Source organism: Hyla sarda, chromosome 4 (assembly GCF_029499605.1).
Source record: "Hyla sarda isolate aHylSar1 chromosome 4, aHylSar1.hap1, whole genome shotgun sequence".
Taxonomy (NCBI): domain Eukaryota; kingdom Metazoa; phylum Chordata; class Amphibia; order Anura; family Hylidae; genus Hyla; species Hyla sarda.
The window spans coordinates 147,588,658-147,602,091 of record NC_079192.1 but is presented as its reverse complement, the minus strand read 5'-3'; the positions used below and the strand labels follow the sequence as shown (position 1 = coordinate 147,602,091).

Sequence of the window (13,434 nt, the reverse complement as noted above, 5' to 3'; positions counted from 1 at the left end):
TAGCCTGAGGACAGTGGTGGTGCTGTTTTTTGAAGAAATTGGCACTGTTTTTCTAATCCTAGATAACCCATTAAGTCTGATGTCTTCAAAGGTATTATCCAAACCCAAAGACAACTAATAATAACCTTTGATGGACATGAATTATAATATACAGGGCCAAACTATAAGGTAAATGGGGCCTCCTTCTCCTTATGAGCCTAGGGGTCCCTCCCTCCCCCAACTTCCATTTTCTCTACCCAGGCCCATTTTACAATCTGGTTGTGCTTCTTCCAATTTGTAATTTTCCCAAAGAATCCTTCAGTCTTGACATTTATATTGTAGACCACAACTCAATTTTACTGTTTAACAATTTATCATAATTTTTTATGCAGGTGTAAAATAATTTTAATATGAATAAATAGGATCACATTAAAAGCATAACATAATTTACATGAGAAGCAAGGTTGGTGAAAGGTTAAAATGGTCAAAGGTCAGTTGAAAGGGTAACAGTTATGCCAGAGAAGAGATAAGGACCTTCATTTCATTTTTGCCTAGGGATTTCTACTAACCTTAATCCGTCCTAGTTACATAAGTCATCTTAATAACATTTCCTTTTCTTAGGCTTGGTTCACACATAGTATTGTGGACAGTATTATAGGCTAAACCAGAAATGGCTTCAAAACACAGAAAAAGACCCACATTTTTCCACTATATTTTTTTTTATATGCCATTTTCAATCCTTGTTTTAGCGGGGGGGGGGGGGGGGGGAACTGACAAAGTACTATGTTACTCCATCCTCAGTCTGGTGTTCCCCCTAACAACATGTTTTGAAAGTGTTAAATTTTTGGGGCCGCTCTGGAATGGGACTGATTGCTGTGTGGATATGTGGGCTCCTTGGATTATATGTGTTTTGAGGAATTTAGGCCCCAGTAGGGGCCAAAACGGTGGCATCTACAACCTGAAACTGAGTCTTCCCTTTCCCTGTGTCCCCCTTAACTTCTCCTGTCTTCTCCTCCTTATTGTTCTCCTTCTCTTCTTCTCTTTCTCTATGTATTCCTAAAGGTTTGCTTTGTTTGCACAGCACAAAATGAAGCTTATAGTTTATGCCAGTTACCTCCAGATATTTTCACACATGAGCGAGTTGGGCACTTGGCCTCTACTCCTTTAATCTGGGTGGGGTATTAAGTAAGGAGGGTTTTTCTTTTTCCAGTTGCCATTGTCCATATTGCCCTGCTGACATTAATCTGGCTTCTTATGTTGGCAAGGTGTACTCTGGATATGTTTCATTATACTGCAACAGCTGCTTTGTTTTTATTTCTATTTGAATATTTGAACATTTTTAAATAAATAATTTATAAAACAAAATTGTTGAGGATCCCACCACTGGGACCCCCACTAATCATTGGAACTGGAGGCCAAAATCCTCCATACCTACCAATGGAAATGTTATGTTTCATGCTGGTTGTTTCTGTGATTGGTAAGAAAGATTGTTAGCGCAAAAAGCCATTAAAGTAACTTTCTAGTTTAATATTCATACATAAGAATCTGATTTCAATTTTTTTGTTATGTCAAAAGATATCCATATGTTCAATTAAAGCTCCTTTGCTTCATCGCATAAAATGTTCAAAGCTACAGTATGCGATTTAGATAAACAATTTTACCAGATTATCTACAAAGCATTTCATACTTTGTATTATCTACCAAAAACATGTCTCCTCCCATGCCTATTCCAGTGGAATATCTTATTGTCAATGGAGCAATGACTTGACAGGCGTTAAAAGATGAAAACCATTACAAAGTGCTCATGGCAATGGATTACGGGATGTAAATCCCTTCCCTTTACATTGTTTGTCAGCCAGTGATAATAAATTGGATTCCTTTCTAAAGGTAAATGGAGAGGACACACCGAAAGCTAAAAATATGATTTGTAGTTGTAGTGACTCCCTTCTCCCTTTATACCTTAGTATTCAATCAGACACTCCCGCTATCCCATGTCACTCACAGTAGCAGGCTGAGACTGATAACCTTATGCTTACAATGAACTGTATCTTTTGTTCTATTCACTTACATGGATAAAATCATCTATATTTTGAGTATTGTGTCGGGTTGGAAAAGCTATGCTTATATTTTAAATACTTCAAATGGCTACAAGGGATCTGTCAGTAAACTAAAATAGTAGTGTAATACAAATGTCCTGGAAAAGTTGGAAAAGTGTCAGGAGAGTGATCTTCCCGGCTTCTCCCCATCTAGGGGTGCTTCATTAATAGGGTTTTCCCCATCCCTAAAGCTGGGAGAGCTTTATTTTTTTGTGATTTTTTACCACCAGAAAAACTGAATGATCACTCCCACCATAATTCCACGCTAAGTGTAAAACATCCATCTATTAGTAAATTAGGTTGTATTTGTATTTGTGGTGTCCCAGTGAGGAACACAACTGTCTACCTGACCTGCTAGGTGGATGTCACCTAATGTGTCTGCTGCAGACCCACTACTCAGGTTTATATGTGTTATAATTTATTGTATTGTAGTATTAATTGTCAAATGCACTTTTGTGCTCTAATTGTGTCCTTAAGAGTTAACTTGTCTCTGCAGGAGGATGCTTAGGGTATTACATGACTGCTTCAGCATATCAAGATTTCTGCTCTGCTCTATCCAGGTCTCACTAAACGGGGAAGAGTTAGTTCTTGCTAGTTAGTTTAGCTCAGTTAAAGCTAGAGGAAACATTTCCATGTACATCTGTCTCATACCTTTAATGAGGACAGGGCATATGTCTAATTCTTTATCTACCAATTCCTGACTGACTGCTCTTACAAGGATATCTGCTCACCAGACCTTGCACTGTCCGAACCAAGTTCAGGCAAGGGAAGTTCCGACCTGATTATGTGAGAGAAAGCCTAAGGCAACTCAGGTCCTATTAGGTCCAGACTGGTGATGAGCTCTAACCCTGGAAACCTTGTGTGTAGAATGTCTAGGCTGGTGGCAGCCATCTCTTCTATCTCTAAGTCTCCATTTTCTCATCTTTCTTCAATCAAGCCAAAGTAAAGTCACAGTTCAGTCTGTTCAGTCAAGTTCAGACCAGTGTTAAGCATATCTCAGTCAAGCAAGAAAATAGTCAAGGAGGACTTCAAGTCCCATAGTGCATAGAATAATCTGTGATACCTAAAGCATCATTTAACGAACATTGCATTAAATATTTAAAGGGGTACTCCGGTGGTCAACGTGTTTTTCCGTTTTTAACTTACCCTATTTGTTTTGTTTCATTTCTATTCTTGTATTTAACCTACTCTATTTCCGTTCTTTGCTGTCTTTTTATCCCCCACTTTGTTTTCCTATCTTTGCTTCTATTTCCTGTTTCTTGCTGTGCTGAAAACTACAAATCCCAGCATGCCTCATGCCTTGCTGGTTTGGGGCGGCTCCTTTTTTTGTTTGTTTGTTTGTTCTGCCCTTTACCCATCCTACTACTTTCCCGGGTCAGCCCCCTTATACACAGCACACTAATATAATCAGCCTTGGTTGGGATACACTGTCATACACACACACACAAAAGGGACTACAACTCCCAGCATGTGTCATTCAGGAGTCTTCAGTCTGTGGTATAACACCAGCATGCTGCCTCTGTAGTCTCTTGGGGGTTGTAGTTCACCACACCTCTATAGGGCATACACCAGTGTTTCCCAACCAGGGTGCCTCCAGGTGTTGCAAAACTACAACTTCCAGCATGCCCTGACAGCCTTTGGGCATGCTAGGAGTTGTAGTTTTGCAACAGCTGGAGGCACACTGGTTGGAAAACACTGGTGTAACATGATGTGTATGCTGAATAGGCTAGAACAGTGTTTCCCAACTAGTGTACCTCCAGCTGTTGCAAATGTACAACTACCAGCATGCCCAAAGTCTGTCAGGGCATGCTGGGAGTTGCAGTTTTGCAACAGCTGGAGACACACTGGTTTGTAAACATTAGCATACCCACACACAACAGGGACCACAACTCCCAGCATGTGTCATTCAGGAGTCCCCCTCCCCCTTCACATATAGAGATCCAGTATGAGATTTCTTCCCCTGCAGTCTGTACATCCCCGGCCCGTGCACCTTGTAATCCCTCCCTTCAGATAACACATTTATCTTCTGTGTTCAGTTCTCCTGTGCAGACCTGCGTCCTCAGGAGCAGAGGGGGGGAGATAGGAGCTGTGTACTGGGTTACAGTTAGAAAGAGGGGTAGGGGAAAAAGTGTCAGGGAGGCTAGTCCTGAACTGGCACACCCCAACAAGTTTGCCCGCTTGGCAGATGAGGGGGATGCCATTACAGAGCTAGCAGAACTGCAGCAGGATACCGCCTCTGACCGCCAGGGGGGTGTCTGCTCCAGTAAGGAGGGAGGGAGGAGTACAGGGCAGGCCAGACAGGTACTAGTGGTGGGGGACTCAATTATTAGGGGGACAGACAGGGCAATCTGTCACAAAGACCGGGATCGCCGAACAGTGTGCTGTCTGCCTGGCGCACGAGTTCGGCACATCGCGGATCGGGTTGACAGGTTGTTGGGCGGGGCTGGAGAGGACCCAGCAGTCATGGTACATATTGGCACCAATGACAAAGTAAGAGGTAGGTGGAGTGTCCTTAAAAATGATTTCAGGGACTTAGGCCGCAAGCTTAAGGCAAGGACCTCCAAGGTAGTCTTTTCTGAAATACTACCAGTACCACGAGCCGCACCAGAGAGGCAGCGGGAGATCAGGGAGGTAAACAAGTGGCTCAGAAGCTGGTGTAGGAAGGAAGGGTTTGGGTTCATGGAGAACTGGGCTGACTTCGCTGTCGGTTACCGGCTCTACCGTAGGGACGGGCTGCACCTCAATGGGGAGGGTGCAGCTTTGCTTGGGGAGAAGATGGCTAGAAGGGTGGAGGAGTGTTTAAACTAGGGACTTGGGGGGAGGGAACCTACAGCAAAGAGGGGGAAGATAGTGTAGATAGAGAGGTGGGAATTATAAATGTACCTGGGGGTGGAGCGGAGGGAGGGGTTAGAATAGTTAATAGGAATAGGTTTCATAGGAAAATAAAACTTACACCCTTGAATCCCATTAACCCCAATAACATAAAGGATGGAAATGTAAAGTGTATGTTCACAAATGCCAGAAGCCTAGCAAATAAAATGGGGGAGCTTGAGGCCTTGATACTGGAGGAACATATTGATATAGTTGGGGTCACTGAGACATGGCTGGACTCCTCGCATGACTGGGCTGTCAATCTGCAGGGGTTTACATTGTTTCGCAAGGATAGAATGAACAGAAAAGGTGGTGGAGTCTGTCTGTATGTAAGAAGTGGTATGAAAGTCAGTGTGAACGATGCCATAGTGTGTGATGATTCTGAGGATGTGGAATCATTGTGGGTAGAATTACAAAAGGAGGGAAATACTGAAAAAATAATATTTGGGGTAATCTACAGACCCCCTAATATCACTGAAGAGATAGAAGTTCGGCTTCATAAACAAATAGAGAGGGCCGCCCGGGCAGGTACAGTGGTAATAATGGGAGATTTTAACTATCCAGATATAGATTGGGGTCCGGGGTTGGCTAAAACTACAAAGGGGCGACAATTCCTAAATTTATTGCAGGATAATTTTATGGGCCAGTTTGTGGAGGACCCAACAAGAAGTGATGCCTTGTTGGATCTGATCATTTCCAACAACGCAGAGCTGGTTGGTAATGTAACTGTGCGGGAAAACCTTGGTAATAGCGACCACAATATAGTTACTTTTGACTTAAAATGTAGAAAACAAAGACAGGCGGGGAAGGCAAAAACATATAACTTTAAAAAGGCAAATTTCCCTGGGCTGAGGGCTGCACTACAGGACATAGACTGGGGGGAGGTGTTCTCAAATACTGATACAGAAGGTAAATGGGACATCTTTAAATTAACTCTAAATAACTATACAGCTAAATATATACCAAAGGGGAACAAATATAAACGATTGAAACTAAATCCTACATGGCTGACACATGATGTTAAAAGAGCAATAAACAGCAAAAAAATAGCCTTCAAAAAATACAAATCTGATGGGTCAGCGATAACATTTAAACAGTACAAAGAGCTTAATAAAATCTGTAAAAATGTAATAAAAACAGCAAAAATTCAAAACGAGAGACAGGTGGCCAAAGAAAGCAAAACTAATCCTAAATATTTTTTTAGATATATAAATGCAAAAAAACCAAGGACAGAGCATGTAGGACCCCTTAATAATGATAATGGGGAGGTTGTCACAGGCGATCAAGAGAAGGCGGAGCTACTGAATGGGTTCTTTAGTTCTGTATACACTATGGAAGAAGGAGCTGACATTGGCCAGGTCAGTGCTGGTAACACATCATGTAATGTACTGAACTGGCTTAATGTAGAGTTGGTACAAGGTAAGTTAAGTGATATAAATGTAAGCAAATCCCCAGGACCGGATGGACTACACCCAAGAGTTCTTAGAGAGGTAAGTTCAGTAATATCTGTACCCCTGTTCATGATATTTAGAGATTCTCTGGTGTCTGGTATTGTGCCAAGGGACTGGCGCAAGGCGAATGTGGTGCCAATCTTCAAAAAGGGCTCTAGGTCTTCCCCAGGAAACTATAGACCGGTAAGTTTAACGTGCATTGTGGGTAAATTGTTTGAAGGACTTATAAGGGATTACATACAGGAATACATAGGGGATAATTGTATTATAAGTGATAGCCAGCATGGGTTTACTAAGGATAGAAGTTGTCAAACCAATCTAATTTGCTTTTATGAAGAGGTGAGTAGAAGCCTTGACAGAGGAATGGCTGTGGATATAGTGTTTCTGGATTTTGCTAAAGCATTTGATACTGTCCCTCATAGACGTCTGACAGGTAAGTTAAGGTCTTTGGGTTTGGAAATTTTAGTTTGTAACTGGATTGAACACTGGCTCATGGATCGTACCCAGAGAGTGGTGGTCAATGATTCGTACTCTGATTGGTCCCCGGTTATTAGTGGTGTACCCCAAGGTTCAGTACTGGGACCGCTGTTGTTTAATTTATTTATCAATGATATAGAGGATGGTATTAACAGCTCTGTTTCTATCTTTGCAGATGACACCAAGCTTTGTAGCACGGTACAGTCTATAGAGGATGTGCATAAGTTACAAGATGACTTGGATAGACTAAGTGTCTGGGCATCCACTTGGCAAATGAGGTTCAATGTGGATAAATGTAAAGTTATGCATCTGGGTACTAATAACCTGCATGCATCGTATGTCTTAGGGGGGATTAAACTGGCAGAGTCACTGGTAGAGAAGGATCTGGGTGTACTTGTAGATCACAGACTACAGAATAGCATGCAATGTCAGACTGCTGCTTCCAAAGCCGGCAGGATATTGTCATGTATCAAAAGAGGCATGGACTCAAGGGACAGGGACATAATACTCCCCCTTTATAAAGCATTGGTACGGCCTCACCTGGAATATGCTGTTCAGTTTTGGTCACCTGTCCATAAAAGGGACACTGCGGAGTTGGAAAGGGTGCAGAGACGCGCGACTAAACTAATATGGGGCATGGAACATCTTAGCTATGAGGAGCGATTAAAGGAGTTACAATTGTTTAGTCTTGAGAAGAGACGTTTAAGGGGGGATATGATAAACGTATATAAGTATATTAATGGCCCATACAAAAAATATGGAGAAAAACTGTTCCAGGTTAAACCCCCCCAAAGGACGAGGGGGCACTCCCTCCGTCTGGAGAAAAAAAAGTTTAGTCTCAAGGGGCGACACGCCTTCTTTACCGTGAGGACTGTGAATTTATGGAACGGTCTACCTCAGGAACTGGTCACAGCAGGAACAATTAACAGCTTTAAAACAGGATTAGATACATTCCTGGAACAAAATAAGATTAATGCTTATGAAGAAATATAAAATCTCATCCCTTCCCCAATATCGCGCCACACCCCTACCCCTTAATTCCCTGGTTGAACTTGATGGACATATGTCTTTTTTCGACCGTACTAACTATGTAACTATGTAACTATGTAACTATGTAACTCCGGGAGGGGGGGGGGGATGAGGGGGCGTGGCTTATTCCTGTCATGCAGACACAGAGAAAAAAAAAGCTGTGACGTCTTGTCCACAAGAGATTCAGAAGATTCAGAACATTGTGGACGACAGTAAAAGAAAATCCTCTGAACTACAGAACTTCCTGCCCAACAAACAGGTAAGAAAAACACATACATGCTGCCAAAACATATAACACATGTATATTGAAAAAAAACTAAACTTACAAAGAAGATGCTATACAGTCAAAAAAATTAACCACCGGAGTACCCCTTTAACTGTTATTGTAATTCCTGCAAGTTCCTGAAATTAAAGTTAAAGCAATTTCCTTAACCCTGCATCTGTGGTCTTTATTGCCTCAGTGCTTTGCCCAGGAAGCTGCACACTCTATTCATATAAGCTGCATAAAGTGTGGAGGTTAACACTTCTCTGGCATCACAAACTCTATACCAGTTACAACACCCCGTCCATTCCCTACACACCACCCCTTTAGTCACCATATATTTATTTTAACTACAGTAATATTGGATCTATTCAGTTACAGTGGATAATTTTTTAACAAAAAATACAGAAGGAAATGCAGCTTTTCGTCCATAGATAAGAGAAAAAAGAGGAAAAACATCACAATTTGTTTAAAAAAAAAAAAAAAGCGTCATACCCAGAAAAACCGCTCCCGAGTCTAAAAAGGCCACTAATGGATGAACAAAACGCCAAAAGAATAACATTTCCCAATTGAATCCCAGCTGACATACTTTGGCCTGTTTTCAACCCTATTACATTTGTCTCACAGTATAGAGTAACATACGGTAATTGATATAATATAAAAATGATATTTGATGTGAAATAAGATACTTGTTTAAAAGTATATATATTTTTAGAAATGTTGCCCTTTTAAATCTTGATGGCTTTTAGGCATTACATTTATTTCTAATGACAGTAATGCTTTAACCCCTTAAGGACATGGCCCATTTTGGCCTTAAAGAGGTACTCCGGTGGAATTTTTTTAAAAATTTTTAAATCAACTGGTACCAGAAAGTTAAACAGATTTGTAAATTACTTCTATTAAAAAATTCTTTACCCTTCCAGTAAGTTTTAGCAGCTGTATATTACAGAGGATATTCTTTTCTTTTTGGAATTTCTTTTTTGTTTTGTCCACAGTGCTCTCTGCTGACACCTGATGCCCATATCAGGAACTGTCCAGAGCAGGAGAAAATCCCCATTGCAAACCTATTCTGCTCTGGATAGTTCCTGACATGGACAGAGGTGTCAGCAGAGAGAACTGTTGACAAAACGAAAAAAATAAATAAATAATTTCCTCTGTAGCATACAGCTACTAAAAAGTACTGGAAGGGTAAAGATTTTTTAATAGAAGTCATTTACAAATCTGTTTAACTTTTTGGCGCCAATTGATTTAAAACAAAAACATTTCCACCGAAGTACCCCTTTAACCCCTTCAGGACGGAGCCCATTTTGGCCTTAAGGACCGGAGCGTTTTTTGCACATCTGACCACTGTCACTTTAAACATTAATAACTCTGGAATGCTTTTAGTTATCATTCTGATTCCGAGATTGTTTTTTCGTGACATATTCTACTTTAACATAGTGGTAAATTGTTGTCGATACTTGCATCCTTTCTTGGTGAAAAATCTGTAAATTTGATGAAAAATTTGAAAATTTTGCATTTTTCTATTTTTGAAGCTCTCTGCTTGTAAGGAAAATGGATATTACGAATACATTTTTTTTTGGTTCACATATACAATATGTCTACTTTATGTTTGCATCATAAAATTGACGTGTTTTTACTTTTGGAAGACACCAGAGGGCTTCAACGGTCAGCAGCAATTTTCCGATTTTTCACAAAATTTTCAAACTCAGTATTTTTCAGGGACCAGTTCAGGTTTGAAGTGGATTTGAAGGGTCTTCATATTAGAAATACCCCATAAATGACCCCATTATAAAAACTACACCCCCCAAAGTATTCAAAATGACATTCAGTCAGCGTTTTAACCCTTTAGGCGTTTCACACGAATAGCAGCAAAGTGAAGGAGAAAATTCACAATCTTAATTTTTTACACTCACATGTTCTTGTAGACCCAATTTTCGAATTTTTACAAGGGGTAAAAGGACAAAATTTTTACTTGTATCTGTAGCCCAGAGTAAGGACATACCTCATATGTCTATGTAAAGTGTTCGGCGGGCGCAGTAGAGGGCTCAGAAGGGAAGGAGCGACAAGGGGATTTTGGAGAGTACGTTTTTCTGAAATGGTTTTTGGGGGGCATGTTACTTTTAGGAAGCCCTTATGGTGCCAGAACAGCAAAAAAAAAACACATGGCATACCATTTTGGAAACTAGACACCTCGGGGAATGTAACATGGGATAAAGTGAACCTTAATACCCCACAGGTGTTTCACGACTTTTGCAAATGTAAAAAAAAAAAAAAATAAATTTACCTAAAATGCTTGTTTTCCCCCAAAAAAATTATTTTTAAAAAGGGTAATAGCAGAAAATACCCCTAAAAATTTGAAGCCCAATTTCTCCCGATTCAGAAAACACCCCATATGGGGGTGAAAAGTGCTCTGCTGGCGCACTACAGGTCTCGGAAGAGAAGGAGTCACATTTGGCTTTTTGAACGCAAATTTTTCTCTGGGGGCATGCCGCATTTAGGAAGCCCCTATGGTGCCAGGACAGCAAAAAAAAAAAACCCACATGGCATACCATTTTGTAAACTAGACCCCTCGAGGAACGTAACAAGGGGTTAAGTGAACCTTTATACCCCACAGGTGTTTCACAACTTTTGCATATGTAAAAAAAAAAATTTTTTTTTTACCTAAAATGCTTGTTTTCCCAAAAATTTTACATTTTTAAAAAGGGTAAAAGCAGAAAATACCCCCCAAAATTTGTAACACAATTTCTCCCGAGTACGGCGATACCCCATATGTGACCCTAAACTGTTGCCTTGAAATACGACAGGGCTCCAAAGTGAGAGCGCCATGCGCATTTGAGGCCTAAATTAGGGATTGCATAGGGGTGGACATAGGGGTATTCTACGCCAGTGATTCCCAAACAGGGTGCCTCCAGCTGTTGCAAAACTCCCAGCATGCCTGGACAGTCAACGGCTGTCCGACAATACTGGGAGTTGTTTTGCAACAGCTGGAGGCTCCGTTCTGGAAACAGTGGCGTACCAGACGTTTTTCATTTTTATTGGGGAGGGGAGGGGGGCTGTGTAGGGGTATGTGTATATGTAGTGTTTTTTACTTTTTATTTTATTTTTTGTGGTAGTGTAGTGTAGTGTTTTTAGGGTACAGTCGCACGGGCGGGGGTTCACAGTAGTTTCTCGCTGGCAATTTGAGCTGCAGCAGAAAGTTTGCGGCAGCTCAAATTTGCAGCCAGATACTTACTGTATCTGAGTGTACCCTGTACCCTGTACGTTCACATTGGGGGGGACATCCAGCTGTTGCATAACTACAACTCCCAGCATGCCCGTTGGCTGTCGGTGACTGCTGAGAGTTGCAGTTTTGCAACAGCTGTAGGCACACTGGTTATGTATCACGGAGTTTGTGACCTAACTCAGTGTTTCACAACCAGTGTGCCTCCAGCTGTTGCAAAACTACAACTCCCAGCATGTACGGTGCATGGTGTACGGTGACTGCTGAGAGTTGTAGTTTGCAACAGCTGGAGGCACACCGGTCGTGAAACACTGAGTTAGGTAAAAAAAAACTCTGAGTTTCACAACCAGTGTGCCTTCAGCTGTTGCAAAACTACAACTCTCAGCAGTCACCGACAGCCAACGGGCATGCTGGGAGTTGTATTTATGCAACCAGCAGATGCACCACTACAACTCCCGGCATGCACTTTAGCTGTTTGTGCAAGCTGGGAGTTGTAGTTATACAACAGCTGAAGGTACACTTTTTCATAGAAAGAATGTGCCTCCAGCTGTTGCAAAACCATAAGTCCCAGCATGCCCATAAGGGAATGCTGGGAGTTGTGGTGGTCTGCCTCCTGCTGTTGCATAACTACAGCTCCCAGCATGCCCTTTTTGCATGCTGGGAGCTGTTGCTAAGCAACAGCAGGAGGCTGTCACTCACCTCCAACGATCCAGACGCTGCAGGTCAGTCCCGCCGCCGCCGCTGCTCCTGGGGCCCCGATCCCAACAGGGGCGCCGGGGATCGGGGTCCCCAGCACCCGGGGTGCACGTCCGGCACCCGCTCACGTCCTCCAGAAGAGGGGCGGAGCGGGTGCGGGAGTGACACCCGCAGCAGGCGCCCTGATTGGTCGGCCGGTAATCCGGCCGACGAATCAGGGCGATCGTGAGGTGGCACCAGTGCCACCTCACCCCTGCAGGCTCTGGCTGTTCGGGGCCGTCAGAGACGGCCCCGAACAGCCAGTAATTCCGGGTCACCGGGTCACTGGAGACCCGATTGACCCGGAATCGCCGCAGATCGCTGGACTGAATTGTCCAGCGATCTGCGGCGATCGCCGACATGGGGGGGCATAATGACCCCCCTGGGCGATATGCCGGGATGCCTGCTGAACGATTTCAGCAGGCATCCGGCTCCGGCTCCCCTCCGGCTAGCGGTGGGGGCCGGAATTCCCACGGGCGTATGGATACGCCCTCGGTCCTTAAGGACTCGGGATGCAGGGCGTATCCATACGCCCTATGTCCTGAAGAGTTTAAGGACCATTTTTGCGTTTTTGTTTTTTACTCCTCTCCAACAGACCCATATGAGGGCTTGTTTTTTGCACGACAAATTGTACTTTGTAACGACATCTTTCATTTTATCATAAGATGTACCATGAACCCAAAAAAATTCTATTTACATGCGGAAATTTATAAAATTCTGCTAATTTTGGATGGTTTGGTTTTTACACAGTGCAATTTATGGTAAAAATTATATATTATCTTTATTATTTAGGTCAATGCAATTAAAGCAATACCCAATTTACATTTTTTAAATTGCCCTTTCCTGACCCCTATAACTTTTTTTATTTTTTCATGTACAGGGATGCATGAGGGCTCATTTTTTGTGCCATGATCTTTAGCACTTGTCTGTACAATTTTTGCTTTGATGGGACTTTTTGATCACTTTTTATATTTTTTTCTGTTATATGATTTGATTAAAAATCTGTATTTTTGGTGTTTGATGTTTATTTATTTACTTGTACAAATGTTTAACATAATACGAACAGATTGGAAGGAAATATATATATGATGCATGATAGAAAAAATATGTGGAGACCACCTGCGTTTTACGAAATAAGCCTTTACTGGGATTAATGTGAGACCAGTATCCAAATAATGTAGAAGACACTGGAGCAATGGCTTACACCTCCATGATGATGGACAGATAAGGGAATGGAAACATGTGATGGCTCATCAGGATTCATGGCTTTTCCTCTAGATAGGCCATCAATAGCTGATCGGTGGGGTTCCA

At 42.1% G+C, this 13,434-nt stretch overlaps 1 protein-coding gene across 1 annotated transcript in view; it reads right to left on the bottom strand.

Annotated features, from left to right (window-relative positions):
* Nucleotides 1-13,434, bottom strand: part of UNC13C (unc-13 homolog C) — a 627,474-nt gene that overhangs the window by 603,827 nt on the left and 10,213 nt on the right. The window lies entirely within an intron of this gene.